Source organism: Dermacentor silvarum, chromosome 10 (assembly GCF_013339745.2).
Source record: "Dermacentor silvarum isolate Dsil-2018 chromosome 10, BIME_Dsil_1.4, whole genome shotgun sequence".
Classification (NCBI taxonomy): Eukaryota; Metazoa; Arthropoda; class Arachnida; order Ixodida; family Ixodidae; genus Dermacentor; species Dermacentor silvarum.
Window position 1 is genome coordinate 78,911,966 of NC_051163.1, and position 27,001 is coordinate 78,938,966.

The window sequence follows — 27,001 nt, forward strand, 5'->3', positions numbered from 1 at the left end:
GTTGGTCCGGCCGTTGGTTTGGAACCCTGTTTCCTTAGCACAGCAGCCCAATGCGCTACCCTTTCGACCATGGGCTACCCAGTTGACCCTGGTAGGCGAGCAAACGCCTAGGTGCAGGTTACATACATGCATGCATGCGTACATACATACATACACACATACACACATACACACATACATACATACATACATACATACATACATACACACACACACACACACACACACACACACACACACACACACAACACACTACACACACATACACACACTACACACTACACACACTACACACTCACACACTCACACACACACACACACACACACACACACACGCGCATGCATACATGCATACATGCGTAGCTTGTGTCCTTAAAGTGCATGAATTACCCTAATAATACCACATATGAGCCTTCAGACTTGTGTCAACGCTGAGTAGATGTCACACACTTGTGCATCCTTCTGATTTGATGATTGTGTTAGTCGGCAAATGTTGCATTGCATAAGTGTAAAATCTGCACTTCATGAAAGCTGTGACCTTTTAAACTCATTAGACTTCTAGTTCATAAGAGAGGGAAGTATGTATGGGGTCTTTTGATGTAAATGCTAGCACCAAGCATTTGCTAAAGTTCAGCCAGAGATGCGTCTCATCAAGCCATCTTTCGATAACAGACATGTATGTCTGTAATATTTGATAAAGCGTTTGGATGTTATTTGCCGACAAGAAAAACGCTATGTAATTAACACACACGTAAGTATGTACGTCGTCATGGCACGGAATGAAGCTCATTAGCATAGTCTTTTGGAACACCTCCTTACTGCCCATACCTACCCGAAAAACGTACGCCGCTTTGGATGCAATGAAGTTCTCGGTTCCTTAAAATTCTGCAATCCATGCTTGAAGGTAATTTTGAAAGTTAATGTTCTGAAGCTGACTGAGCAATATCACATCCTCAACTCTGTCAGATATGCTTTTGAGATATCTAGAGTGACTGATGCCGCGTACTGACTTTGGCGCCGTGCCAGCTGAATACTGTTTTCAAGGTCGATATGAGCCTGGCATATTGAGCACTGTGATCTGAAGCCAATTTTTTTCGGACTCAAGAACTCATTAGACCGCAATGTTGCATAGAATGCGAAAAACACTGCTTGAATTGCCGTTCGTTGTAAAGCATTTATACCGCTTTACTTAGGTTTAGCTTCAGTTTGGTCCCAACATATGCGTGGGAACTGCACTAAATTTAAATACACCTGAACAACAATATTTTATTTGAATAGGCAGAGTGCGCTACTGTACCAGGTAGACAGAGCCTATCCAATAAGCACGCGTTATTGATATCAAGTGGCGTGAAGGGAAACAATCATTATGAATATCGTCACGAGAATTCTGGAAAATATGTGCAGATGAAATAGGCACCGTTGCATAAAGATTAAACATATTGTTCACATGAAAACGACAGCAAGACTCTAGAAACGCCGCCAGGGCTTAGACGCAGCTCTTGGATTGCGAAGACGGTAGAATGAAACATTTAAAAAAACTTCACTAAAAAGCAAGGTAAACATCATATGCGGTTCACGTTATTCTCTATCCTAACACTACGACATGTATCACAGTATTCCTTTCGAACAATAAACCGCATGAATTTATGGTTTACTAAGTTTCAAATTGCTTGAAATTTGTATCCTTCCCTCTTACGTCCTCAACGAAGGTACGCACAATTACTAAAAATTCAACCCGCGCCAGTTATCTCGGCTTTGAATATGCTTATGAGCTCGAAACGTCATCCCACGTACTTATGTTGATTTAATATTCTTTCTTCCTCGGATTGAGGTTCCGGGGCCAACTGTTGTCCCATAGTATGCCACGGTTCTGTGAAGAAAAGAAAGGAAAATATAAGGAAATATGCGATGAATTCAAGGGAAGGCCATCGGAAACAAACGTTGCGTTTTTTTTCTGCTAACTTGAAATCTGCAAAGAATAGAAACTATGCATTGAAATAAATTTATAGAGTTTGATTGGATTGTCATGTTGCCTAACAATATATGAGTGTATCGCGAGTTGATTAGCTTGTTTAATGTTTATATTTTATTTATTTTTTATGTTTACTGGCAAAGCCATTTAAGGATTCTTGCCCGGATGTAATAGAAGGGTGTAATACAAAAACTTGTAATACAAAAAGCAAGCAACCTAAATAGGCAAAAATATAACCCTCGGTTAATTAACAAAACAATAGAAGCGTATTAACATTATGGAACATAACGGCAAACAGCGGTCCCCAGGGTACATACCAAAGCCTCTTGCTCATCACCCACCTACTCATTTCCAACGCCCGTCAAAAGCGGTGAGCCAGCCATGACGGCCTCGAGCGACGTTTGGCACAGCTAAGCAGTCGGTGCTTAAAGTATCGCCCAAACTGCCGATGATGAAAGGCCCATTTGTTTCACGCCTCGACCCCGCTAACAGCGTCGGACATACAGAAACGTTTGGCGGATTTAGTGGGTGACAAGTTGATTACGTGTGCAAGACTGAAAACGAGGTACAATGCGTATTGCTCCTTCCACGTTTCTCTGGATGAGCATTTCTTAGAACTTGTCAACAAACCCAAAGTGTGGCCTGTTGGTTGCGTATTTCGCTCCTTCTATGAAACTTGTGGTCCTCGCGACACTTTGGTGATTCTAACAGTGTTCTAACCTCGTCCGAAAATGGCGCAGGAAGTTAGGTTGTATTATAAAAATACGAGAGGGCTTCGAACTATAAAGTGTTCTTCGAAACTGTATACCAGTATAAGCATGATATTATATGCCTGTCGCAAACGTGGCGAAACTCATCGTGTACAAGTGTCCCTTATTTCTCAGATGAGTATGCTGTTTTCATAGCCCACATAATTTCCTCTGACGAGGTGTCGGAGTTCTGATAGCATATTGTTCTGTATTAGGTGCATGTAGAAGGCAAGACCTGGAGATGTACGATGAATGTGTGACGCGACAAATCACACTGTATTGCTGGCTGTTATTACTTTCCGCCTAATTCGGATCCTGACGATTTCACTAATGTTTTTTTTATATTGGGGAAAAAATTTATTTTTCAAATTAGGAGGTTCACATTTACGGATACATTATCCTTCCTAAAGTCGAATGGGCACCTGGTTTGGTCAACAGTGACTAAACAGCCGTACGACAAAAAGCCAGATGTCTCGTTGATTTTAGTAACTTCCAAGGGTTACGTCAATATAACGCGATGCAGAATTGCGCTGGTAACATTTTAGATTTAGTTAGACCTAACCTGCCTGTTTTTGATGTTCAAGCGGTGCGCGATCCTCTTGTTCTGTTAGATAGATTTCATTGCCAGTTTACTCTATCGTTCTTTTTGTCTTTTCATCCAGTGCGTGAGCTTAAACCAGAAAAGTTGACTGGTTTGAATGACTTGTGTGCAGATCACCGATAATTCATACTTTCATTGCATGGACATATTTGCCTAAATTGCAGTTTTTCATCGCTCATTTTAGATGACTGTTTTATATTTTCTATATTTTCTTTGTAACTTTCTTTTTCCTGTAATGTGTCTGCTTCATGTCATGGTGTTTGTATTGGACCTAGTCTGCGCTCGTTTAAGCCAATGGCTGCTGAGGCACAAAGTAAAACATCTATCTATCTATCTATCTATCTATCTATCTATTATCTATCTATCTATTCTATCTATTATCTATCTATCTATTATCTATATCATCTATCTATTATCTATTATCTATCATTATCTATCTATCATCTATCTATCTATCCTATCTATCTATTATCTATCTATCTATTATCTATCTATCTATTATCTATTATCTATCTATTATCTATCTATCTATACATACATACCAATAACACAATCGGTCCACATATATTAGACTGCACTAACTTGGGGAAGGGCCCAGAAAAAGGTCAGAAACACACCCAGTACACAAAAGTCGAGGCACCTCGCTAAGAAAGGCATTGTCTCGAAGAGAACATTTTTGAGTATCGGGAATGAAAAAACTTATGCTAGTCATAACGGTTCCATAGAAGCTTTTTTTTTCTAGGAGAGCTGCGGCCTGTGGCACCTGAGGGACAATTACCTGAGTGAACGTAAGGTGAACATAACTCCTACTCAACATTTTGCATTTGTTCAGTAGCAATATTTTGGTTGTAATGACCCTACAAACTTTTGTTTAAATTCTAGGCTGAAATTTTTATTATGTTGCCTGTTTCAGAGTGGTTTCATACTACTGAATTATGTGTGGCACTAGACAATCGTTTTTTTTTTGCGTTCAGGGAACGTAGACGTCTCTTATATGTGGTGGCGGGCGGTTGTCTTGATTCTTATAATAATGAGATAACTGAAACTAGGTATCTTTATTTGAAATCTGCTGAAACGACCGCCGGTCTTGTTGTGAACAGGGAAAAACATCTATGAAAATAGAAATTATTAAACTTGTGGTATTGGTGCCTATAATGAAACGCTGCTCTTCAAGTATATTTCGATTTGATTTCATTTTGATATTTATATATTGGAACACTAATACAACATATATATGAAAGCCGATGGTCATCCTCTATACTATACTCAACATTTACATCAATGCGCAGCATATAAGCAGGAGATACGGATGTTGGGTCACTTCCTAAACAATGGTTGACGGGCCACCATTGTCCATAAGGCCCATGGTCTGATACTGCTATTGAAAGGCCTTCAACGAGAGCGTTGTTAGGTACCCACATGAGGTGACACTAGACAAGTGGCTTTAATGTGGCCTCTGTCTAATATATATTCACTTCTTCCGTTCACCTCATCAGTTTTTATGCCTATACTATTACTCCCTTTTCCTCTTCACCACTGCTTAGTACCGCATTACACTGCACCACCTTAAATCAACGTCGGGGCCTTTCCTGTAATTATAATCACTTTATCTCCTTGTTATGTAGACGTATCATTTGTATCTATACTAATTCACGGTCCTCTGGTGCTATAATAATTACATATGCACAAAGTAATACGAGATATTTTATTTCTAAAAAATATTTATAATATGCATTTATTTCATGCATAAAAATAGAAAATATTCGCGCACATAAAACGAAGGGTAGCCAGGTAGGTTTGTGGTAAACTATTATAATTTATATTTACGCTGCACACTTGAAAACTGAAAGGTTAGGCGCGCTACCGGGAATCAGGACAGCTAGAACATTCTCGGCAACAAAAAAGCACAGGCTAATGCATAGTGGCGAGTACCACGTGGCGATTGTTATCTAGCAGTGTGTAAGTTGAAATGTTATTGCTCATTTTCGCTGTATTCGGAGTACACGTTGAACCATTTTTTAAGCAACTAAAATTGTTTTCTGAGACGATGACGCCACCCATCGCACATAATGGAAGGCTTCATGGGCTGATCGGTACCGGAAAACACCTATTCTGTAACATATATATTGCTAGTACTGAATATTTGTTACGTGGGTTTTGGCTGAAGCTGTTATTTTGTTGAAAACATTCGGAACTGTATTTGCCGTTGCAACAAAAATTTGCACACATTCAAGTGTATCATGGATTCAACGAGCGAAAGGGAAATGTTGGTTATATTATGGCAGATATATTTATATCTCGATGTCCTTCGAACCTCCAGGAAAGAATACGTAAAATATCAAAATTTCCCGTAATCTCTCAAAATGTATATCTCGTTGAAGCAAGGAAATCAATGCTAGAAAAACAATACAGAACGCATAAAGCAGGCAAATTGGATCATTCAAAAGCAAAAAAAAAATTCGAGACAACTTACTGTTTGCGGATTTCGAGAGTTATGGGGTGATTTCAGAACTATAGCGAACCCTCACAAATGGCTGGCGCAGTTGAATTTCAGAGCAGATCACGTTCTACGGGCTCCACCTACGTGCTCGACTCTCTATATTTTCCGGCCAGCGATGCTGGAGTTTCACAACGAGAAAACGCCGACTGCGGGCAGGAAGTTTCAAAATGCAACCGCAAGCTCTGCGAGGGTGCGATATAACACGCATGGTCGGCGACGAGTGCTGACGGTAGGGGGAAACGCTTGGGTCAGATATCGTGTGTCGAGCAGTGCAGAATCCTCGTCGCACATTGGGATATCGCTCAAGTGTATGTCTAGACAGGGTGTTCCAGCTAACTTGTGCCAAAGTTTTAAACTATTTCTGCGCGCTGTGAGAGGACGGTCCTAAAATACGCATGTCAGCCACTCTCTGTAGCAAATCGCATAGCTGGTAGCTTTTTTTTTTACCCCTCAAGGTTAGTGTATCAACTTTGTACTTACTGTACTTATCAAAAAAGGCCATCTGGAAATGTTGTTGATCTGATATAGTGGTCTTTCAAGTACCACCTACTGTGCAATATTTTTTCAACACAAAAGGAAGTTGGTACTTTTTCTCTATGTTGAGGATGCATAGACATCGATATTTATTCTTATCCTAAGATGAAAATCAGATGGATACAAAACTGCGTAATTAACTTTAGAGTTGCAACAAGGCCTTTCGTCGACATTCTTCTTTAGCACACCTTAGAGCACTGCACGGGCCGATTTTTTCAGCCCGGGCCCGGCCCGGGCCCGTTTTTACGTTGGGCTGCCCGCCCGAGCCCGACCAAAGGTTTTATGGCGCGACGCGGGCCCGGCCCGGGCCCGGAAATAATCAACGTTACCCGCCCGGCCCGACCCGCCACCCCATTACCTTAGGCCCGAGCCCGGCCCGGCTCGAATCCGGCCCGGACCCTGCTCGAGAGAAAAAAACCACCGGGCGGCATTAAAAAAAAATAAAAGAACGAAGAGAATGAAATTAATTTATTCTTAAGGCATAAATACATGTCATATGCAATTATGGACACCATTTGAGCGGTCTGAATGCAAATACCAGTGCGCAAAGTAGTACGAATGACCCTGGCGAGCAGTATCGCCAGCAGTTTCCACAGGCGCGACCTTGATGCGGCCCAATCCACTTCTATCGCCGCGCCGCCACAGTATTTTTCACGTCGGGCGCCTCACTGCAAAGCATGCGCCGCCCCAGCCGCTCGTCCCACTCAACCGTATTCTAGTACACTCTAGCCAAAGCGCAGCCACGACTGGTCGTGAGCGCAGCGCATGGATGGAGTCTGGAGAAAGAAAGCTTCTCGTTCCTCCATGGTGAACCGTAATGCGCTGCTGCTAGGCGACCGGTAGAGAACATGCGTGCAATCATGGATGGACGCAGTGCCATACTTCAGCCGCGTGACGAATTATCTTATCTAACTAGTCATCGTTTTACCAATTCGCTTTTGAAGAATTAGCAAGTCGCGAACGCGCTTACACCGCTCTGCAAGCATTAATTGCATTGATTTAGGTAAAGAATACAATGGCATCCTTTGGGTTGAGGGGACTTCGGTCTTTCTGGACTTTTACATTCTGTTCAAGCAGCGCAAAATACGACGGAAGGAAAGGGAAGTACACAGGAGTAGCACTGCTAGCTTCCAGCTGCACCGGGGCAACAGGTTTTTCAGAGTCGAGACCCGCGAGGATAACTCGCTGCACGTTACATGCACACCACCAGAAAGTCCGAGCCCGGCCCGGGCCCGAGTCAAACAGCACAAGCCTAGCCCGAGCACGGCCCGAGCCCGTGAAAAATCTGACCTACCCGGCCCGACCCGGCCCACGGGCCGGGCCGGGCCTGGGCTTTCGGGTAAGCCCGAGCACGTGCAGGGCTCTAGCACACCTGCACATTTCTAAACCTCCCGCTAAAGCTCCATGGGGCGTGCTTTCAAAGCATAAATGTCTGTTAACACAAGCACCAAATTATGCTCGACAGTATGTTTCGTTTAAAGGGCAACTCCGGCGATTTTTCGACGTCAACGGATGTCGATGAAATTCGCTGGGTCTGTTCTTCTGAATACCTCCGCCATGTCCTAAAAAAAAGCAGTCTTGTGAGTTGCACAGATTTTTTACAAATGAATTTAATTTATTGCCTCGAGCACCCTACATTACCTCCTCCTCAGTTATAGGCCACATTGTGTATGACGTCAGGAATAGTCCACGCAGAGCATGCCGGGATCATGCAGACGACAGCGACGAGAGCGTGCAGGAGTCGACGATCGTGAGCTAGTTAGTGCTTGGCGTGAGATGTTGCTGTCGCGAGAAGTTGCATTACCTGTGGATGGGCAAGTGATGCGGGGTGGCAAGCGGTGTTGCGTTGTTGGCTGCACGAACTTCAGCCCTCGCCATCCGCAAACACAGTTTGAGCCGATGCCGATCGCGTTCAGCCGAGGTTAAGCCTATCACAGTGGCCGAGTTCGTGCGTCTGCTGCTGGCGGACCAGACCCACTGATATGAAGCTAATTAAGCTATTAGGATGAGGAAAGCTGCTTCTGTACAGTTTAGACCATACGGATTTGAAGTAAACCATTCCTCATTTCGTACAGTGCACACGCAAAAAGCTAGAAGCGACCACACGACGCGCAATCAACATCCGTATACGTTGCCGTTCTCGAATGCGGCCAGTCGCATGCACTCGCCGGCGCTTCTCTAAATGAAATGTGACTACGCAAATCCATGGCTGTATTATTGCGTATTGTTATGCTGACTAATTATTTAGCTTACGAGGTGCACTGTTTGCCTCGCATCCCAAATGGGCAGCAAGTGGAGGCCCCTTCTATACAGCATGCGTAAACAACCCGTCTCGTTCAGCTGCCAACGATGTCATACTTCACGACATCGGCGTTTCTGCGAGAAAACTATACATTCTCTAAATGAACGATCATACGTGCAATGTCCTAATCTATGTCTACTTTACACAACACTAATTGTGTGCATGAAGAGAATACGAAGAATGATAAGCAGGCTGCACAACGCTTGCCTACTACGATCTCCCGCTCGCTGTTTCCGAAGGTGTGTGGTCGCACGTATCAGCGCGACCCAGAGTGATGTAATGGTGCTTACATGCACAAAATCTACCTGTTTTGATATGTTCTTACATTAATTGATGTCACCGATGAGCGGCTATCTCAAGCGAACGACGTACGAGTGGTCGCTGTACCTGCAGATGTAAACAAATGCACCGGTCGGTGCTTTGGACTGTCAGCGGCGTTCTTGTGGGATAAAATGCGGAAAGTCGTGCTCCACATTTTACAGTGAGCATGCGAAGCGGTTCCCTGAGAGGGGTAAAACACCTAAAATAGCAATCAGCGCGTATATCAGTGGTTAGGGCTACCCTTGGTCTTCATGTCGCATGGTATGTTGCGCATGGGTGCTGGCTCTAGTGGTGGAGGACGGCGATTCGTGGCTATTGAATTCGTCTGAATCATAACTGTCACTGTTTGACAGATCCGAATAGGTGGTGCAGCTTGCAATGTAACCCGAAGGTCCCCGAAAGTCCGGCGCGGTCACGAATAAGCTGAGCGTCTGCTCTTCGCCGGTTTCGTTCGCACCGCGGGCGAGACCGGCATGCGTTGCGCGCCTTCCCCGCCGGAGATACATTCGTGACGTCACACGCAGAGGTTCGGTCGGCTGCTTGCTCAGGTTTCGGTTTCGTTTTTGCGCTTTTCTGCTTATTTAAAATTATTTTCGAATTTGCGGAACAGTTCTCCTATCAGGTGCGTCACAGGAGGGTCTCGGGAAGCTAAATATTTTATTACCTCGACATGGTCAAAAAATCGCCGGAGTTGCCCTTTAAGCGAAGATATTATTTTTCATAGAAACACAAAGGCAAACGTCGTAATATATGGGGTTTTCCAACTAACCACCTCAATTGAATGCAAAGATGAACATGCAGTAGCGCCTCGTAGTTGTGGTGTTGATAATGTATCCTCATTATTCATGTCAACTCGACATAAAGTAAAACTTTGATATAACAATGATGAAACGGGAAGTGAAATTACTTCAATTTATCCATTATTGCCATTAATTGCAATGTATGCCCAATGGCGTGCACCATCTAAAACATGCATACGGGTATATAGCCAACGGAGCCTTTACACGTCCACGCGTGCGATTAAATTTGAATAAAGCAGCAAAATAATGTTCGGGGTGCGAAACACACGGCTTCTTATCATAAAGCAAACAGCCAGCTTTCGCGTCGTGTAGCGTTCGAGCAGCTCGTGGCGCACAACACGTACGGCACACCGACTACGCAGATGATCCAGCCTTATCCGCTGCTATCAGGTTGCTCCGCTGTTTGAATGAGGATATCAATGAACCATGCCGCGCCGGCATGGCTTGGCCCATGCTGGCTTCCGAGATTGCACCAGCGCCGTCGCAATCTCGGAGGCAACGCTTAGCTGCCTGCGTTTACGCGTTGCCGCTGTGCGAGAGGGAACTGGGATGACGATAATCAGCTGCTGCTTATGAGCAGGTACGCGTATTGGTGGGAAAAACCAATGTTGCTCGATGGCGTATTCAGCCCACAAAACCTAGATGGCACAAGGACTGTTCACTCCGATCCATGACGTCAGGCTACCTGATCCGACTGCCATAGATTCTAATGGGGTTGCTTCCGCGTAAGCAGCGGTGATTTTGACGTCACCGCTTTCGTCGTGCCAGGCTTGGCAATGGAAATTTCGGGCCAGGTAGCATCACGTGATGGAACGGAGTGAGCAGGTCTTGTGCTATCTAGGTGGTGCTGATTCAGCGTGGTGGACGTAGGAGCTTTTGAGCTTCTGCACCGAATGTGTGTCGAACTCCGCGGAAAGCCATATATTCGGCTCGAAAGGGTCGGGTATTTTTTAAGCGAAAGCATCATATGGCCCATTGAGCGAAAAAGCCGGCGTATGTAGAAGATAAACGGCACCTAAATTCTCATTGGCTGCAATACCACGTCACGTCCGCGCCTTGACGGAGCACATCGGGCGAAAAAGGAGCACCTGTTGGCGCGCCAGGTGTGGCGTGAGGGGAGATGCATTGCCGCAACGCGACGTCACGTCACCCTACTTATCGCTCTCGTAAGCCTGTGTTATGTGCTCGGTTCCTTGTCCGCGCAAGCTCTTGCCTGCGTTCTAACTTCGCCTCGGTAATAGCTATACAGAAATGAAGGCCTAAAAAAAGGCAGAATTCAAGAGGAAGAACTTTGGCGGTAGTGAGTTTCGAACCTTTGGAGTGCACGGGCCTTGAACTATCTTGGAGGCGTTGGCCAAGCGTATTAAGGCACTCGCTTGCCTGTGAAAAGATTTCTCATTCACAACTCATCAGAAGTGCTTAGGTGTGCTCACGTTTTTATTTCCAATCACAAATTCAGTTTTTTATAGTTCAATAGCAGGACAATTTACTCTCTTAAAACGCCATTTTGAAATATATGCAACTATATAGATATTTCACGAGGAATCTCCGTTACTTCGTTATATCCATTATTTAGTTTCTTCTGTTTCCTTTCATTATTCTGTTTCATTATACTGACGTCAGACTCTATACCAAATTTACGTTACGTGTGTTTATCGTCGTCTGTAGCGACCGAACTGTATAAACCAAGTTGGTAGAAATGCTTCCACAAATCTGACATAAATAATGCGCCGTATGCCATTCTGCATGCATATGTCTTCATATCCATGATGGATATGATGCAAAATATACGCTGGCTAAACTTTGCAAACCATTGAAACAAGATGTATAATTTGATTCCAATTGAATGAGATGGTTATGCCCTGCATCGTGCAAGAGTTTTTTCTGAGTAATCTTAAAGTGGTTGGCGTCACAAGGCAAAAGTAGCTTTTCCACCACGTATTTTATGCAGCCAACACGTGCTATGGTCTGTACCTATTGAAATCTCCAGGCGATGGGACAGATGTTCTGCGTTACCTAACCCGGCAACTGCTCTTGTATTCCATCAATTATTTGATAAAAATATACGTAATTTCTGCACCCCATCATTTCTATTACACATTCATATTATTATTAGTACTCTAGGCACATAACAAGCATTGTGTGGTCCCACAATGAGTTAGACAAAAGCACTTGCCAGGCAAGCTGATCATGTTTACAGATACTTTTGTAGCCTCAAACGATATATGCCAAACGTCTTGTGCATATCGAAGGGTGTGTCACAGTATATTTTGCAGACAGCACTTTTTTCTTGCACAGTACATCCGACTCCACAGCAAGTACTTTTATACCATTACATCATTTAGGTAGCCCAGGCGGCTTTGCAGTAATTTGAGGTATTATTTTAGCTCCACCTAATTTTTAACTATTGCCTGTGGAAGATGGCACATTTATAACGCTTGAGCTAAATTATTTGATGAGGCGGGCAATTAATTCTACGAAAAGTTGATATGCTTAGTGAAGACATCAACATAGTCACACTAATCAATTCTTAGTTTTTTTTTTTTTTTTACAGTACGGCACATATTTCAACCTACTAAATTTAGCCGGTGATTTCGCAAGACGTATTCACTTGGAATTAATGCTTATGACTACAGCAGTTTCGAGATATTAATTTTCAATGTGTCTTACGAAATGCATTGTCCGACTTGTCTCTGGCCAAATCTCTGGCCAAACAACACCCGTCGAGAAAGTCTACCTTCCTAAAGAGATGGTATTCAATGTGGCTGGAAGATTAACTTTTGAAGCAGTCAAGATGAGTACGAGACGTTTAGAGTAGTGGTGGGAAAAAAAAAAAAGGTGGGAAGATATTGGCAAGATAAGCGCCATTGCAGGCAAAGGTAACAGTATAATGTAAAAATAGTTATTTGAATAAAGCGAGGCAAGAACAAGCTGATGCTAGACTGCTAAGCTTGTATATAATAAATGATCAGCTCAAGCAAGCTAAATGACTTTTCCTCGCCACCCGTTCACCAAGGGAGGACAAAGGTCCTCATGATCACTATTATCATCATCACCGTGTAAGCGATACGTCTGCAAAGGGATCGGTGGGCCCCTTTTCCTTTTCCAAATTCCCATTTCAAGTGACATGTATGTGCAGTAAGCTGTCTTCCTCGTCCCCACACTTGCGGTTTGTGGCTTTTCGTGCGTGTGATGCGTAAGAGGACGCCTATGACGCTGAACAAATGGAGCTCATCTACCTTTTACTGCTGGCCGCCTTTCTTATTAAACTATATCTCCATGCGTGGAAGGATAAACGGGATGCTCATGAGCCTTTTTTTTTTTTTCGAGCAGGCGTATACTTGCTTATTTCGCTTGTCACAAGCGCAAAAAGAACGCACCACGCGAGCAGAAAGAGCGGAGTGCTCACTCTGTTGAAACATAAGCAAATAATCACCCTTTGAGTGAATTGCTATAGTCACTCATTCGCGCGTACCTAAACTAAGGTCAACAATCTTGCGTTTGTTACTGATAAATTATTGCAGCCAAGCTGTGGCTCTTCCAAATGTTGGATCCTGCCATTCGGCCTCCTCATTTTTTTTTCTCGGAAAATGGTGGTTCGGCCTTCGTATTTCCGAACAATTGCGACAAAAGTAAAATTGTCCTGTAATTATCTCTCCTAAACAGAGAAAAATAGCTAAATACGTGTTAAACCTACAGCAAAACTTGTTTTTTGAACAACGAAAGCACCAGATACCCCTGTGCACAAATTATTCTCTTCGTGGTGTACGGTTTTATGTGACCACGTATTGACCCGAATACATAGTTTGGCGGGGACGTGTTTTCACCAAATAATCATTGTTACAATGCTCTCGCTTGGCGCAAGGGGTACATGCATATATCGAAACATACCTGAGTGTTATCGCTGATTTTCTGCCAAATGAATACTCTCTTATCAGATTGCGCGCGCGGTATGAATAGTGGTGTTCATTCTGGAACGTACGCGAACAACTGCGATTACACTGGAATGTATGATAAGTCATGTACAAACCGCTGGCGCGCTTTAGGCATTTCGATGACCGATGACTGTGCTCGTCGCAATCGTTGTCCTCCGAACGTTACTTCAATCCGGGCACACCTTCGCCCGAAAACTTTTAGACTCACTGTCCAGCACCCGATGGTTCTTCGCTGCCATTTGAACATCACAATATAATTGGTCCTTACGAGAACATTTATGTTCCCTCGAGAGCTTGTCAGTGCTGTGTCGAGGCTAGCGGCCTCTGACGCTTGGCAACCGCCTCGCTTTCATAACGGCATAGGCCAAGTGCTGGCAAACTCCTGACGTTGCAAAAGCACTATTTTACAGCACTTTGGGGGAATGTTCCGGCACCTTGCGGATTTCCGTGGTTTCCGTGGAATTCACCACGGAATTCTGTGGTTCGTGCACCTTCATCAGCTTTGTGGAATTCCGCAGAACTGATTTTCCATATCCATTGTCCTTGTGCTTCGAGTTGTCGATTCATTCGCCCTCGCGCTGCGATCTGCTAGGCACCTGGTTAGCTCATATTGCAGAGCGCGACCGCCCCGGAAAGGCGTCGGTCCCGCGTTCGAATCCTGGACCCGCGCGAATTTTGCTTCAACTACGAAGCTTCGTTTCTGAGAAACCCGTGTGGGTCTCCTTTGTAGCTTCGTGCTGCATAGAGGTGGACGTCAATTTTTCCCTTCATGAACCTTCCTTCACCTTACGAAATTCCGCAGAACTGATTTGCCTTATTAGTTGTAATGTGTGCACTCAAAAATATAGGCCGTGTATTTAAAATTTGTGCAGTAATTCGTCTTTTCATTTACTACCTGACAAAATTATTGATGTCGAGTGGCCTTTGACGTGTCGCTGTGTTGAAACCCGGCAAGGTTGCTCAGGCATCTGCAATTTCCTATTAATTTCGTTTTGAAAACCACAGTCAATTTGTAATAGTATGGGTAGTACACCTGCCTGTCTGAATAGGTCAGATGGATGACAGTCGTTCGAAACATTAAGCTGTGTACGTTTAAACTTTTTTCCAGAAGTATTATTTTTGTGTGGCTCTGCATGTCGTATTACCCGCCACTAGGATGCAGTAATAAAGGTAGGCGTCGAATCATCATCATCATCATCAGCAGCAGCAGCAGCAGCCTGCTTTTATGTCTACTGCAGGACGAGGGTTTCTCCCAGCGATCTCACATTGCCCTTGCGCTAGTGGAATCCATCTTGCGCCTGCAAATTTCATAATTTCATCACCCCACCTAATTTTCTGCCGTTCTCGACTGCTCTTTCCTTCCCTCGGAACCCATTCTGAAACTAAAGTGGTCCGCCGGTTATCTACCCTACACAGTGCATGGCGTGCACAGAGTCATTTTCATCTTAATGTCAACTAGAATATCGGCTATCGCCGTTTGCTCTTGAACCACACCGCTCTCTTCCTGTCTCTTAACGTTACGCCTAAAATTTTTCGTTCCATCAGTATTTGCGTGGGTCTTAACTTGTGCTCGAGCTTCTTTGTTAACCTTCTTCTTCTCTAGCTCCTTTGTTAAGTTTCTGGCCCATATGTTAGCACCGGTAGAATGAAATGATTGTAAACTTTTAACTTTTTAAACTTTTTTTTGTTATGTTGGAGAAAGCACGCACCAGTCCTTAAGACGAAAACACTTTGTAAATTTGGCCCCGGTTCCAAAGACAGAAAACTGCCCTGATGCTATCAAGGCGCTTCCAATACTGTCATTCTCTTAAACCATCGACCCTGTAATTCCCTTCACTTATTGACATTTACGTTTTTGAATCAGCTTACGGTATATACAGGGTGATTCAGCGAACACTTTCAAAAATGTTTGAAGTTTGCTTGTGGTAGATAGCACAATTCTTGTGTATAAGCTGGTCTACTCGTACAGGCGGACATTACTTGCACAAAATTGAAATACATAATCGAATAATTAACAAAATAACTAATTCAGTTTTTAACTAATTACCTTATGGCGCACATTGCCATTTACAAATTCTAGCCGTGGAGTTCGCGAGGTGGATCCACTTGGAACAAACTCTCAGGATAACACTTATTTGGAATAGTCTTATCATCCACCGCTCACGGCCGGCTGATCCCGTTGATAACGCGAGCGGACCGTCGCTCTGACCACTGACAAAGCGCGATAAGCGCGAAAAGGCATTATTACTTTAAATGCATCGCTACAAAATACCGGCCCAGGGCCGGTATTTTGTAGCGATGCGTTATGCTTTATTCTATACTAGTCTTATCATCCACCGCTCACGGCCGGCTGATCCCCTTGATAACGTGAGCGGACTGTCTCTCTGACCACTGACCAAGCGCGAAAAGGCATTAGCATCTCAAAGGCATCGCTACGAAATACCGGCCCAGTTTCGCGATATTGTCACGTAGTAAGTGGCGGTCAATAATACAGCAGAAAAACAGTGAAGGACGAAACTAACTTCTTATTGGGCGAACTTGTGCCCACACAAACAAGTTACACTCGAAGCACAGCGATAGCGGCGAACACGGGTCGTCGATGGTCAAAATCTGATCACCGGGTCAAGCGCGTCGGCTTTTGTGCATCAGTCGTCGAAGGTTCGAGAGTAATCACTGGTGCACGCGTATCTTCCAGAAAGTACTACACATTTCGCGTCGCGCATACATGCAATCAGTTTACACGAGGTTCGGCGACAACGGACAGCGGATAAAACCACCGATAAGATTCGAGAAGCGTCCGATACCTGCAGGCGCGTACTGCGCTGAGCGATAACATTTGATAGACGGTGAAACGCGGTCACCCGAGAATGATAAACAAGTGCACGTGACATTATTAATTCCCGAACTTTGCGGAGAAATGCATTGGCGTTACAGTTACTTTTGTGCTTCAATGCATAAAAAGACGTTTTTTTAAGAAAGTAACTGGAACGTTCAATTATAATTACAATACAAGATGTCTGCTACCTGCATAAACACACAACTGTTGAAATTGATATTGTATAAACATAAATCTCTGTTATTATTTATGTATGGATCCAAACTAGCTTGATGCTATGGATCCAGATGCTTCTCATGTATTTTCATAATTTTTGTATCCTTCTGGCAAATAAAAATTGAATTCAATAAAAATTCAATTCAACGCCAATACATTTCGCGGCAAATCACATATCTAGCGCCCATATCTTCCCAATGCATTTATTTTGGGCCTAATTTACGGAGAAAAACACTGCAACTGCTCCGTTTTCTGATATTAGATATTGTAAGTATTATCAATGATTGATTATTGTATGTATATACCTTTTTGGTTGTGTTAGGGTTCGGTTGTTTGGTTCGTGTCAGCTTCTTCCAAGCGTAAAACATCCTGATGTAGGCCGTAGTAAGAGTGTTCTGGCGTCCTTCTTGGCTCAAGAGACATCTGGATGCTAAGCACGAGGTCATGCACGAACATGCACGAGCATTTTGGGCTGATAATCACGAGGTCGCGGGATGGAATCCCGGCCATGGCGGCCGCATTTCGATGGGGGCGAAATGCGAAAACACTCATGTACTTAGATTTAGGTGCACGTTAAAGAACGCCTGGTTGTCGAAATTATTCCGGAGTCCCCCACTGTGGCGTGCCCCATAATCTTATGGTTGTTCTGGCACGTAAAACCACATATTTCTGTTTTTTAGTTCACCTGGATCGAAATTAGTTTATTCGTGGTCACTGAGACGTTCTGTGACCGTGATCCCGTGAAACACCGCCTTATTGTTTGATCCCGCGCAGATATTGATGAGGTACTGATGAAACCATGGAGGGCTACTTTCTGTGCTATAAAAAGCCAGTTCGAACGCTAAAGCTATTGGGGGCCGTCAGGTGTCGCCTTCGTAGGTCGCTGTGCAATGAAGGCTGGCCACTATGAAAATTTTAAAGCATTCCGACTCCTGACACCCGCCCGTGGCTGGTGTCCCGGTATTTAAGATTTGAGTTATCGGTGTCTACGCAAGTCATTTGTATTCTTGGAATTCTGCACGTCTTTCCGGAAGCTGAACAAAACCAAATAGTATCTGCTCTCATCTTAGCAACACACAGCGCAAGACGGATGTAGATGTGTAAAGAAACGACAAACACTGGCGCTGACTCGCAACTAACAGTTTATTTCGAACGAAATAGAACAAGTGGAAAGCCACAAAGAAAGGAGAACTGATGCCCTCTCACGTGTGCACTGAAACGAATGTAGCATACACGAAGCGACCGTACACGTGGCATCCACGTAGCTGGTTGTGAGTGAGCGCCCGTGTTTTTTTTTTTTTTAACACGAAAGTGTTTTATGCCGGGGTCCACCAAGACTTCACTGACGTATTTCCGTCACGGAAATACGTCATGGAACATAATACAAAGAAAGAAACCAGAAGAAAAAGTTCCACAAACATGCAAAATTTGGAAATCGAACCCACGACCTCTCGGTCCGCGACGATAGATCGCCGAGCGTTTAACCCATTGCGCCACAAACGCATTTGCAGAGAGCTACACAGACGCGCCTTATATATCTAACACTCCTCCGTGTACCCGCGCTCTTGCTTGGGGCGGTGCCGCCGCCTACGAGCAGAAAAGAGAAGTACTGCATTATGACACTAACGCGCACCGACAGTGAACGCTTCGGTGGTCTCAGCACTACGACGCCTCGATGCCAGCATTCGAAGGGACGCTGGCATCAAGAAGCACTACCAACGCCACCTAGGTGGCGTTCACCGTACTCAGCACAGCAGAGCGTGGCCTCCGCAATTAGCTCTGAAAATGTTTCTGAAGTTGATCGCGGAGGCTGCAATTACGACGCGCTGTACGCGCTGATTTGACTCGGTGACGATTCAGTTACGTGCTTTGTCTTGCGCGTTGTATTAGTGTGTCAGTTACGTGCTTCGTCTTTCGCGTTGTGCTAGCGTGTGCAGCGTAGTGCAGCTTCCATATGCACGACGGTTGCTCATGGTCATCGACGTTGGTAGTCGTGATGGAGGAGACGTGCCACCAGGCGTCAGCGTGGGTGCATCAACGCCTAAGGGCGCTTTAGCCACAAAACACCAATAAACATTATATATCAATGTGCAATAAACATTACACTACTTCTGTGAAGACACGTTTCACTTTCGTGTTCTATACCGATTCCTATATAAGAGGGATCAACCACATTTTTTCATCTACGTCCTTTTCGCGCTGTGTTAAGATGAAAGCAGATACATTGACTCGCCCGGATCTCAGTTCTGATGTAGTTTGTGTTATCAGGCAAGTTGGTGCGCGAACGAGCCCACTCGTTACTATCCCTATTGCCATTGGAAAAACTGTCATAGGGAAACTGGTCACCCAAGCGAGCTGTTTCGATGCCATCTCGAGATAGAAATTCTTGAGTGGGTGCACTATTCTCATTTGGGTTTATTGTCACCGGCACATTGCGAACGAAAGCACTGAGCTCAAAGGGGAATCGAGAGTGGGTATTGCATAGGTCACAAAGTCACTCGTGAGCCGACTCACTCAGACACACTGAAACATAGAATGACCCGCGAGTGTGAGGCTGGCTGAGTAGAATTTTGGTGAGTGTTTCTGGAATTCTGAGTCCGAGTAGGAGTTAAGCAATAAATTATTGCTCTGATTATTTTCTCACTATATGGTGAATTTAAAAAAACACATCGCTCTAATTATTGCGATTGCGGCAACGTCCAAAAATTCACCGACCTCTAAGATACTCCCTAATGCTAAATTTGAGTGCAGCTCTATACGTGTTTTCATTTCGCGATATATTGGCTGGCGCGGACAATCTGTGTCCTGCGACACGTTGCAAACGGAGCGAAGTTGTGGTGCGACTGCCTCGCTAATCTGGAGATCGCAAGAGGCAGCGCATGGGTGACGCGTGGGCGCAATTCACAGCAGCCGCCGCCGACAAACCTACCAGACGACGCGCGCTACTCTGGTGCCATCTCGTGGCCATCTTCGCCGCACTCCGCTTTTCTTCTCACGCATTCTCCATACCCACCTCCGCTTTCCGCCTTATGGTTCTGGTACATCCCTCCTAGCGTCTTTTACACCCCGCTGCGATCCGCGTTCGCTTTCATCTTTCGCTGTGCTCGTTCGCTAGGCTACGCCGCCGACGCTCGCCGTAGGAACGGCGCCTAAGAGCTGCGCTCTGAAAAGCATCAACCTAACAAAAACATTATTCGCGCAACCAAATGAAGCAGCACGAGGACTTTCTAGCCGTGCTCTTCAAGACCGAGCAGCTTACACTTCACATGGGGAACACAGGGATCGATTATTAACATATAACGAAATCACGAAACATTATTATTTAAGCCCCCAGACGGGAATACCCATTGCCACACGGTAAGCTTTGCAGAGCCCAAGCGTTCCCGTTACGTTTGCTACAGACAAGGACATACCCAAGTCCATATTTTATTAACAGGATCTATCCGGAGAGGGAAATTCAAACCAATTGTAATAAGTGCAATGGCATCATTACTCTTGACCATATGCTTTGGCAGTGCCCCGCGGTCTTCGCAGACTGTGACAAGGAACAAGAATGGTGGCGGCAAATGCTACGAAGTGAATCACTCTCTGACCAATTACGGGCAGTCCAGAAGGCCCGCGATGTGGTTGAAGGGCTCGGCGTGACAGTCCCAACGTGGGAGCGACCCGCGTCAACCCAGGGTTGACCTTCAGGACTCAATAAAGTTCTCCATACCATACCATACAACCCAATAGAAGGGACCTCCACTCATGCAGTGCTTTGTTTTCATGGGTGGTATGAGTGGCGTAATCGATGAACAGACGACGCGCGCTACTCTGGCACCATCTCGCAGCTATCGTCGACGCAGAGCCCGTCTCGCGCCGTACTACGCTTTTCTTTTCACACTTTCCCCATGCCCTCCACCTCCGTTTTCCGTCTTATGGTTTCTCTGCAACCCTCTCCTCCTCTTTCCTCCTCGCGCTCTATTCGCTATCGCCGTCTTTCAACCCCCGCTGCGCAGGAACGCCGCTGAAACGGGCGCCTGAGAGCTGCGCCCTAAAATGTTTATCCAAGCGGCGCGCTCCGCACTCCGAACGACTGTATCGAGACAAAAGAAGGACCCATCACGGAACTGCGCGACCACCGCGTTATCGGCAGCTCGCACGTATACGCTCAACTTCCCCATTCCTTCGCACACACGCGCGCGCGCACGCACACATACGAGCTTTACGCACGCGCCTGTAGCATCAGTCCCGAGCCGTCGCAGGAACGGGCGCTGCCCAGTGCTTCTTGTATTGCTCCTAAAAGTGTGCGTCCACATTTCGCGCCTCCGCGGCACGACGGACGGAGTTGGGAAGGGAAACGTGGGAAGCCTCGCAGGCAAACGCGAAGCATTGTGCGCAATGCGAGCATATAGCTTTCGCTTTCACCGCCGGCTGCGCCGGGGACGTCGCAATAAGCGAGCTTGTCCTATGCCGAGTGCCAAGTTTAGTCGGTTCACTTAAGGCTCATTCACACTATGCCTTCACGAGACCGATTTTGGTCTGCCGACTGTTCGCGACAGCGTTTTCCTTCCTTGAAACCATAGCGTTTAAGCCATCGCATTTTCTGTCCGGTAAACTGCTGTCGCCTACAGTCGGCAGACCAAAATCGGTGTCGTGTCAGGTCAGCCTAGTGTGAATGAACCTTCAACGTCAGCGTGCGCTCGACCTTCTGTCTTTGTAACGCGTGCATGCTGCTTAAACTAAGCGTTTACGCTGTCACCTTGTTCGGATGCGGCTCTAGCGTTCAGCGCAACTGAGAGGAAATGACGATGTCACCGCGTGGAGTTTCCCTAAAATCGCCATCCGAATACAAAATTGAGGGTGTACGGGCAAAAAAACATGATAATGAGGAACGCCTTTGCACGGTATCTCCGAAATAATTTTGGCCACTCAGTGTTCTCTAACGTGCACATCAATCTAAGTACACGGGCGATTGCGGCTGGCATTCTGTGGGTGGGTCATGCTACGTCTTGCTTCACGCCGTATCACGACGGCGAAATGCACTGAAGAAAGCAAGCGCCGGTACCAGCTGGCGAAACTGCTTTGAAACTGGCTGCGTTGGTGAGCCAGTTTTGAAACTGGCTGACGCAATGACATATTTATATAGCCCGCAAATGTCCTAAGTATATTGTGCGTTTACAGCACATGACGATCTTCTGTAGAGACATTCCAATTCTACGTACTCACATGAATGTAGCTAGTATATGTTTGCAGACAAAAAAACTAAAATTAATTTGAGAAAATAGGCTCCAGCATGGACTTTGCCCCTCGTACACATTGAGCCATCATTTCTAGGATCCTCTCTCTCGAGCACGTTTTCCGGGCGTGGTGTACAAGATTCCGTGAGCCGATTGCGAATCTGTGTATATTGGTGAAAGCGGAAATTACTGCAGGCGTCTCAAGCAGCAAAACAATGATGTCGGCAAAGGCCACACAGTAACAACTGCCCTCGCAGAGCAGGCAGAGAAGACGGGCCACGAGATAAGCTGGGACAACGCACGTATCGTGGCCACAGGGCAGAACTTGACAACGATGCCCAATCTTGAATCACTAATAATTCAAATGACAAATAACACAATCGATAGATCATATGACACTTTAAACCACGCTTGCTTCCGAATTTTGCGTCATGCGCTCAACGCTACTTAAGAATCTTCTGTTAAGCCGACATTCCATTGTGAAGAAGTGATCCGTGTGGATTTCGAAACTTCATTTTATTTTTATTTTCACCTTGCTCAGTGACCTGATTTATTTTTAACGAAGCTCTATATTTGTAATTTTATCAACCTACGATAAGCTCTCCCATCCGCGTTCTAGAGCCTTCGGGTTACACTACAAGAAATGGCGCCAGTTATCTAAAACCTCAATGGCCCATGGCGGATGTGATGCTAGGTCTATACGTTGAGCAACAGTTCAGGTATCTAAATGGACACCACACGGACAGGCTTAGCAGAACTGTGTTTATCTCTTGGAAATCCTTGCAAGTGACTTATGATTTATCGATACTATAATCTAGCTGCCTAAATTTTCAACATCATACTGCAGTCAAAGCGCGGCGCATGGATTTGCTGAAAAGGTGCAGCTACAAGACTGACTCATACGAGAATGTGATGTTCATGGTCGTACAGCGCGCTATTTCTTATAAGCTATATCGGTAATTGAAATGCTCGAGATGCGTATACAAAGAAAGAGATGCCCACCGCCGGTATATTAGATAAAACATTGTTTGAAAATTTCGACAGAGCACATATATGCAGACTACTAGATGCCTGAGCGAATGCTGACGAAGCACAATAGCTTGAGCAAAACTAGTGATGATTTCCTACTGTGAGGAACTCAAGCACAAAAACATCACAAAATGTTTCATGAAGCGGTCGTTACACCTCATAGCAAAGGAAAAGGAGAAAGGGAAAGTAATCAGGCAGAAATATCTAAGATGATCTCACGCCCTCTGCTTTAGCACCTGATATGACACTTTTTTTGGCACTGACACTGTTACATAGTAAGTAAGAGAATGACATCACATAGCTCACGGCTTCAGTGTAGCCTTCTATCTATAAACGCATTTTATAAGCCTGAAATGAGAAGACGTAACACTATAATCGCGTTAAGGAACACGAGCTTTCAACTATAGGACAATCGAAATGAAAATATGAATTTGAACATAAGTAGTCCTTTGCAACCTATAAAATTCATTTAAATAACGTATACGAATAATATATAATAATTTAAAAGCCGAAACTTCAATTAGCCTAGGTAGGAGCATTGTTAAACGATATATATCCTAATGGCGATTATGTTTGAGCCAGTTGGTATGCATTAATTGTAGGGGGTTCGGGCTAACTTGCCCGGTACCGACTAGCTAAGGTCTATGCAGACACGTAGCTTCTCCTCACTCTGCAGAGCACACAAAGGTACGGCGAGACGGGTTCACCGACTCACCGGCAAGGCGTAGAGATGACTCCAGACGTGGTACAAACGAATGGGGGTTAATTCCCTGTTATGTACAAAATGCGCGTACAATACAGGGGTCACGGCACTAGGGTGGCAGTCACAGATTACCGGCGAAAGATCCCGGGAAGTCTGCTCAGCCACACAAGCTCTTCCTAGCTAGGGTCTCTTCACAAAGGGGGGTCGCCTTCCTCAGAGGGGCGCGGGACCAAGTGGGTCCGCATGTCCGACAGTGAAGAGCACCGAAGGTGAATCTGCCGGGCGAAGTCACCTGCTATCTGTGGCATCGTCGGCATTGACTTTGCTGACAGGGCTGCCCGGTCTGCCAACGAAGACACCCAGACGCATGCAATGCCTTTGGCGAGTACGGACACTGTCAGGGAACTTCGTCTGCTTGCACGCAAAAAGTCACAAGCTTTCTGGAGTTCATATGCCTTCCATTGCCAATTGCATAAACTTGACCCCTTGCTACGGCTACAACTGCCATGTAGCCTTTCCCGCGGCGAAACAACCTTGCCGTGCCTCTTGTGGCTGAGAGTGGCGTTCACGTACGCTTGCTCCTATCGTATGGGAATGGCCAAGAGCTCGATGTGCGACTCCTGTAAGTGCGCGGAAACCATCGAACACCTACTGTGTACCTGTCCTCGATACGACGTACAACGCCTCTCTCTCTCAGGACAACTTTAAACAGACTGTCCAGTCGGTTTGAAGTTGTCCTGAGAGGGAGGCGTTGTCCTGAGAGACAACTTTAAACAGACTGTCCAGTCGGTTTAAAGTTGTCCTGAGAGGGAGGCGTTGTCCTGAGAGAGAGGACTCGAGACCGTTCTCTGAGGCCGTTCTTTGAGATACTCGGACCGTGGCTATACCCTCACTGGCACAAAAAGCGATTCGGGCTGTAAGTCTACGTCTACGAGCTCGTCTATCCTAATCACCTTTTTTTCCAGCAGGGGCGTCTGCGTCAGCAGGCGTTTGATGTGCTGCGAAACCACGTACCCCAGCGCATGGGGGTTGTACACTCCTGCACGTACGTACGTGGCTTAGCCGTACGTGGCTTAGCCGTGTCCGGGAAAAAGAGGGTCCTGGGGGTTGAGCCGATGCTGAGGGTTTGGACATTTAAGGCACCCCGGCGAAGGCAACACACCTCTTTGACCTCTGCTTCACGTAGACGGCACCCCCGGACTGGCCCACCCGGGGAAACCGGTATTCGTCTTTTCCTATCTCTCTCTATCATCATCTTCGTCTTTCTCTTCTACTTTAATCTTTCCTGTCCTCTCATCTTTTCCATTCACTTCGACTTTTCCTGGCGGCAAGGGTTAACCTGGTGTGGCTGTCCTACCTTGGGTATACCATATTGGGTTATAGTAACGGCACACTGCTGACGCTGTGCAGACTTCTTTACATGTTCTGCCACGTCCCCTTGTTGGGATCCGTGGTGGGCGGCAGATGCCGTTACCGAACAAATCACTTGTTTCCATGGGATCCCTCGAACCCTTTTTCAACCGATCGTGCCTCGAAAAGGGTACGCACCGACGCAACCTCGCTATTCTGGCCCAAAAATAAAGAAACGTTCCCGAAATTCCACGTCCTTCACTGTGAGCAATCGTCTACAAAAGCTAGAGCAATTTCACCATTTCTTGTGACCAAGTGCCCAAAAGAGACTATTGGAACTGGTTATAAGGTAACAAAGATGGCAAGTGGGGATTTGCTCCTCGAACTAAAAGACAAGGAACAATACAACATACTCGCACACCTCGTAGCCTTTGGTAACATCCCTGTTTCTGTGAGCGCACATCGAACTATGAACACAGTCAAAGGCGTAGAATCAGATGAAGACTAAATGACATTGAATGAAGAAGAACTCCTGGATGGATGGAAGGACCAAGGCGTAATCTATGTGCAGCGCATCACAATCAAACGGAATTACAACGAAATCCCAACAAAGCATTTAATACTCACTTTCAATTCAACTACTTTACCCGAGACCACGGAGTAAGATACGACAGGAACGCCGACTCTGCTCATCTGGAAGGGACCCATTCTGCAACGCCGGCTCCTGCTTCACAGCGTGTTCGCCAGATGGCGCTACGGATTAGGAAAAACTAGGGAGCCTACATGCAAGGGCTTGTATGTAGGTTCCCTAGGAAAAACTGTGGAGCAGAGAGGCGGGCCCAACCAACCGAAGCAGCAGAGGCGCGGGCAGGTCAAGCCAAAAAAAGAAAAGCTCGGGTCTGTCGGTATTTTTGTCGTTGCTACAGTTGCTATAGCAACGGCAACTTCTTGCCTGCCCGTTCTGTCGTCTGCTCCGCTTATGCCCTGACACCTATAGCGCACATAGCTGGTATAGCTCTTGTGGTTCACGGAGTGACGTTAGCAGGAGGAACAAGTCATGTATCATTTTATTTCATTTATTTTATACAGGCCAAATGCAGGGCATTTGTCAGGTGGGCAACATGGAACTATACAAGGCACAGGAACAGAAAATAAACGAATTACGGAAACTAAGACCGAAAGAAAAAACTAGGCAAATGGTAAGGAGATATAACGGCAGTTCGGGTGGTCTCAAGCAATGACAGACGACAGCGAAAAGAAGCCTTTAATGCAAAGTTGACTTTTATCACTCTTTTTATCTGAGCACGCATCAAGTGCTCAGATGCTTCGCTTGCTTCTTGTTTCTCGCGGTGCTTTTCGTGTCGCCCGGTTCTCTTGCGAACGAAATTGCCGCATTCTCATTAAAACATAATAATGCGGAATTCCTGTCAGTGTTTCCTGCTTATGTATTTCACAAGGGAAGCTTAGATTATGTGTCTGCATAACTGGGAGAATCTTCTCGAAGACAAGGCTGAGAATTTACATTACGGCATGTCTCTGGACAAGGAAAGGCACATGCACTGTGTGTAGTTGTAGACAAATTGAGCTCCTCCCGTCCTTCCGCATCGGCGTCTTCTGGTTCCTCCTGGCATTGAGCATCATTGAGCTGCGCCAGGCTTTCCTAAAAAATTGAAGGAACGGCTCCGCTTCGAAGTCGAGGCACTTTCTTTACATCTAGTAGGACATCGCCTTTGTGCTCGCTGAAGTAACTATAAAAAATAAGGTGCTTCTCGAAGTGTCGGGCACATAATTTGTCTATTGCTTTAAGCCCTCGCTTACTTTCAGGAATTTCTTGTCTCCACTGGTGCAGTAGCTGAAGGTCAGATGGCGCCGCGAAGAGCGAAAACTTCTCGCGTCCTTTGCCATACCCAGATTTACAGCCGGGAACAAAA

General features: G+C 45.6%; 2 protein-coding genes across 3 annotated transcripts in view; both read right to left on the bottom strand.

Annotated features, from left to right (window-relative positions):
• The window catches only part of LOC125941049 (acyl-coenzyme A thioesterase 13-like), a 149,661-nt gene that overhangs the window by 67,633 nt on the left and 55,027 nt on the right, over positions 1-27,001 (bottom strand). The gene's annotated exons all lie outside the window — the stretch shown is intronic.
• LOC119431241 (uncharacterized) overlaps positions 1-27,001 on the bottom strand; it is a 56,255-nt gene that overhangs the window by 10,607 nt on the left and 18,647 nt on the right. The window contains exons 1-2 of one of the 2 annotated variants that reach the window (XR_005188024.2): positions 5,796-6,007; positions 1,795-1,870 (exon numbers count right to left, since the gene is read on the bottom strand). The exons of the other annotated variant lie outside the window; for it this stretch is intronic. The gene's annotated coding sequence lies outside the window, so the exon portion shown is untranslated. Of the gene's footprint in view, positions 1-1,794; positions 1,871-5,795; positions 6,008-27,001 lie in introns of those variants that run through there. 2 annotated transcript variants of the gene reach the window in all.